This window comes from Lactuca saligna, chromosome 6, assembly GCF_052625555.1.
Source record: "Lactuca saligna cultivar CGN05327 chromosome 6, ASM5262555v1, whole genome shotgun sequence".
Lineage (NCBI taxonomy): Eukaryota > Viridiplantae > Streptophyta > Magnoliopsida > Asterales > Asteraceae > Lactuca > Lactuca saligna.
In genome coordinates, this window is record NC_136422.1 from 26,539,713 (window position 1) to 26,545,305 (window position 5,593).

General features: G+C 35.3%; 1 long non-coding RNA gene across 1 annotated transcript; it reads left to right on the forward strand.

Annotated features, from left to right (window-relative positions):
* Positions 1-2,019: 2,019 nt before the first annotated feature.
* Positions 2,020-3,077, forward strand: LOC145001674 (uncharacterized). The gene is made up of 2 exons (XR_013661679.1): positions 2,020-2,660; positions 2,751-3,077. It is a non-coding gene; the product is annotated as an uncharacterized LOC145001674 (long non-coding RNA).
* The last annotated feature ends 2,516 nt before the right edge of the window (positions 3,078-5,593 follow it).

Sequence of the window (5,593 nt, forward strand, 5' to 3'; positions counted from 1 at the left end):
AATGTACCTGAAAATCCGGATGTTACAACTTCATTCATACAGAAGCTTTTTAAGTCATGCAAAAGCTCCAAACTGCAGATCTAAGCTTCTAGGGCATGATTATCACGTAAAGTTGCAAACTTTATGACCCAAAACAAGCTAAAAGGAGTGCCTCATGGAAATGGGATAGGTCATAGCTTGGCAAATACTGAACTTTATGATAACGAGAGGCTAAAGGAGCCCAGATCTGAGGTTGCAACCTCAGATCTTGATCCAAAACAGAGAATCACCACAAAACCCTAAAAAGGGCTCTAAACCCAACCATGAGGGGTTCTAATCAAAGGAGAATCAAGGTAACAACTTGTTACCTTCAAAATGATGCAAAGCCAAGGAAGAATCCGGATCTACAACAGCCACTAGCTCCAACTTCTTGAACTCCAAGCTCTTAACTCCAAAGGATCTTCTTTCAAGGTAAAAAGCACACATAAAAGAGGGTAAACATGAATTAGGGTTTCTGGATTCAAGAGAGGCACTAAGAGAGGCTAAGGAGAATATGTGATCCTTAAATAGGGTGTCAAAACCCCAGGATTTAGGGTTTCATCTGCCAACTCCTACTCGTCAAGTCCCTACTTGGACTCGTCGAGTAGATCACTAAACACACGGACCAACCCGTTGCTACTCGACGAGTAGGGCTACTAACTCGTCGAGTAGACTTTGAAATCAAAAAAGTTCTTATGTAAGTCAATTACCTAAAGATCGAGGTGTTACACACCACCACCCCAACAACAACATCACCACCACCACTACCATCACCACAATCGCCGCCACCACCACTACTACTCATATTTTGTTATTTTTATAATTTATATAATGTGTGTGTGTGTGTATATATATATATATATATATATATATATATATATATATATATATATATATTAGAAAATAAAGTAAATTAAACAAATAAGACAAAAAAATGTAATTCTATCAATTTACATGTATTCCAATTTCATAAACCAAATAGAATAAGAAATTAATTCTAATATTATTTCTTATCAGCCAAACATGATATAGAATTACATTCAAATTTCTGACAAGTTTCTTTTTCAATTCCGATCGAAATCATTTCAAAAACATTCGAAGAAACAAACAATATCTTAGAAAAAAAATAATATTTTGTGATGTCAAAATATCATATTCTATGTTAACTTATATGCACAAAAAATTTCAAACAAATAAACCTGAAATGGCTAAGTACATATTTTACAGGGGTCAAATAAACCTGAGAAATATTTTTGCATCTTGAAAGTTTTTATATATTCAAACTAGCATATAATAATTAAACGACATAATATAACTGTTTTTCAAAATAATTGTTCCTCGTAATGCCACGAAATTTTTTAACAACGTTTCATACGGCAAAAAGGACGTCTCATTTCACAGGTCCTCTCCCATTTTGCAAATTGATGGTCAGTGGGAAAATTTTCCTTTTGAAAAAGTTTAAAAGAAATGAGTATTTTGTCTTTTTCAATTATTTCTTGTATTTGGTACTTCTAATGTTTTTCTTAGCAGAGAAGGAGTTCCTTTATAGGTTTTCTAACCTTACGTTACATCCACTTTTAAAAGCTATTTTATTGGTAAAAAAATAAGGTAATTTAAATAGGAGTTTGAGTTTCTTATACAAATTACATAATAACTAATAAGGTATTCATTTTATAGATATTACTTTTTACCGGATAACATCATTTCTAACCCATTTTTATTTTTTTTTCTAAAAAATGATATAAAAAATAAAAGGAAAAACATCATAAATGGTCCCTGTGTTTTTCCATATTCTGAAGTTTAGTCCCCGTGGTTTAAAAATCTCATAGATGGTCTCTGTGCTTTCAAAACTTTTGATGATTGATCCTTATTGCTAACTCCGTTAAGTTTTGTCTGTTAACCGAATGATATTTTCGTCATTTCACACCACAGGGACCGTTTATGATGTTTTCACTTTTTAAAAAAAAAAAGTTGAAATAATAGGCAAAATGGGTCTCTCTCTCTCTCTTTCTCTCTCTCTCTCTCTCTCTCTCTCTCTCCATCGCCTGATATTCCCATTGTGTCCACCAAGATAAACACCTACATCTATCGACGTCTCCTAAATCTCTTTGATCATAAGTCATCGTGTCCGACTAAGGTTCTAACTTTTATCTTCTCCACCACGATTTCTGATTCTAGGTTTGTATGCAAAGATCGCATGCAACCTTAGTTATCTCTCTCTCTAGAAGATGAAGATGCAGCAAACACCAGCATAACCTAAACCCATTTGATTTCCCGTTGATGTACAATCCCTACCCCACATGTCGATTTATTGGAATCGATTTCATCATCTCTCATTTCAAGATTTGGGGTTGCAGGCGTGTTATCTCCTTCTTCCCTAAATGTTGATTTTATCATCTCTCGATTTCTCGTCGATGTACACTGTCAAGATCTTCATCTCCATTACAACAATCTGAGAGCCATCATCAAGAATCACCATCAGATCGACGAAACTAAAGCAACGCCATAAATTATTTCTAAGTTCTTGAATCTAGTCTGAAAAACATGAGCCTCCGCTTCTCATCGCAAGATTCGATTTTGATCTTCATTTTTTGAGGTTTCGCTCAACCATTTCAACATCTGGTTCAAGAATAAGTTTGCTCGTAGGTTATAGGCTCCATCTCTATATTTGTTCAAGAATTCCATCTTGTTCGTTTTTTAAACAATTAAATTAAACAGAATTTTTTTTCCAGATTTCGGAAAAAGCAGGTAGTCTCGCCAGAGAAGATGAGGGAATGAGATCCATTCTACGAAAATGGTGGTGCTAGGAACTCGATGTGGAATGGTTGCTTGATTTGTAATCGATTTTAATTTCATCAGATTTCCAGTGAGTAATTGTCTTCCTCGGAGGCTCTGAAAGAATGTATTCAACCATGATCGACTGTTCTTCCTTGGGGATGAATATACAAGCACAAATCAATTTTTAGAAACAAAAACCACATATACAAATCGATTTCATACTTGTTTTCTAGGTTTTTAGTTCCCAAATCAATTTTAAAGGACAAACTAGTTCGTATTCATTTTCTGTGTTTTTTTTTGATGTTCCAGATTTATTTTGGTATTTCGGATTTAATTTTGATTTTTTCTAGTTCTAGAAATGGTTTAGGAGTTATGAAATGTTTTTTTTTATGTTTGTATGTATGTGTTCTTGGTGCCATGGAGAGAGAGAGAGAGAGAGAGAGAGAGAGAGAGAGAGAGAGAGAGAGAGAGAGAGAGAGAGAGATTATATATTAAATAATTATATTTAGTTTTTTTTCTTTTTTTAAAAAAATAATTGAAAAGATCATAAATGGTCCCTGTGGTGTGAAATGACGAAAATGCCCTTCGGTTAACGGACAAAACTTAACGGAGTTAGCAATAAGGACCAATCGTCAAAAGTTTTGAAAGCACAGGGACCATCTATGAGATTTTTAAACCACGGGGACTAAACTTCAGAATCTGGGAAAACCATTTATGATGTTTGGTTTCAGAATCTGGGAAAACACAGGGAACATTTAGTGTTTCATATTCAACCATATTTCATTATTTACCCCCATTTTTTATCCCAAAAACTATATTCCTAGTATATTTTATTCTTCCAACTTACATAGATTGTTAAACACATTCCTATTAATTTGGTTTTAACATATATATATATATATATATATATATATATATATATATATATATATATATATATATCCATTGCAATAATATTATATTTATAACACACGATAAGCTTTTGTAAAATAAATTATCGTTTTTTAAAGTTCCAATATGTATTTAACTTTTTATATGAATTTGATGAACAAAAAACAAACTTTATATTTATAATTAATTAATATAATTTAATATATAACAAAATATTATAAGTGAAGCGTTCCAAAAATTAAGACAAAAAATTTCATTTTAATTATAATAAAACCATCAACCCAAATGTGCTTTATAAAACCATGCAAGAAAATCAAAGTATGCCAAACGACCAATCCAATACATAAGAGTTATATAAAGTGGAAATCATAGTATGTGTGCAATGCGGTCAGCCTGACGTCTTCCCTTTCGAACCAGAATTACCTGAAACATAAACTGAAAACCATAAACAGGAAGCTTAGTGAGTTCCCCCAAAACACCAAATACCATACATATCAAACATATAATGGGCCCCACCTGGCATCGAGTCCCGCTTGGAACAGATCTTCGGTAATATGCGATGGGCGCCGCCTCATCGCATTCATCAGGCCCCGCCCCGTATACATATAAACACATAAACACATGCAAGAATCGCAAAGATAAATAACATATAATACATACATTAGGCCTCGCCTAACATCAGGCCCCGTCCGGTATACATATCAGATAACATACATGCAAGAGTCACGTATACAACTAGGATCCTAGTCATAATACACCATGGGTCGACATTGGTGCCTTCGACCCGCCAAGCACAGTGAGGAAACACACCTCAAGCTTCTGAATGCCTCAAATAAAAGCTCAGGTTGCTGATCCTGAAAATCCCCATGCTAAACAATCAAACAATGATACCTAATTAATAATTAGGTCGAAATTCCTAACCAGGGTCTCCAACCTAACGTCCTCAGCCTCTAGGGTACATTACTAATCTACCTTTTCCCTTATTGGGCCCAACTAGCCTAGTCCAACACCCTTATTGTGGTCAAAGGCCCAAAGTTAATGGTCCAAGCTCTAACAGCTGACCCTCACATCGTGACCACCTCATGGTCATGTCGTGAGTATCAACTCGACCCAGTCCCAACTCAACGGGTCAACTCAGCCCATCAATACGATTCTAATCATTGTCACGTCGTGACCTCTCCCTGAGTTACATCGTGACCTAATCCGGACAAAATAGTCGGGATGGAAAGACTCCTCATGACGTAACAGGCTAACCCTCATGTCGTGTGAGCTGCACTGACCAGCTTTGAGCATTAAGCTCTTATTCCTTACAGCCATAACTTAGGACTTTCCAGAGGGTCTTCCTTCACCCAAAGGATGATAAAAACCATAGATTTTTAGTAATGCATGTCCAATGCTTGACTCAAACTCTCACTAGGTCAAAATGGGAAAAATAAGATCTAGACTAATGCTTGGAGTCTCAAACTATACCAAAACTCAAATCTAAAGACTATATAATAGAGAATGACTCAATGATCCATAAAGTTGCCAACTTTATGGATCCCATGCATGGAATCCATCATCATCATGCAAAAAAGGAGCTTAGAACTTAGATCTAGCTTGCAAGAGGTAAAAAGGTCAAAGCTTTATGACTTACAATGGTCCAAAAGCTCAAGAAAAGGTCAGGTAGAAGTTGAAATGCCAAGAGGTTGCTCCACCAAGGTCTTCTTCCACTTCAATGAGTCAAAAACCACCAAAGAATGCTTCAAAGATCACAAAAATGACTAAGGACTTCAAATAGGTCAAGATTAGGTTTCCAGGAGGCAAGAGAGTGAGGGAGGCTAAGGATGGGCAACCCTAACCCTCTCATTCCATTAAATACCCAAAATATTAGGTTTTTGGTCGACAGGCCGTTCTCAAGTCGTGA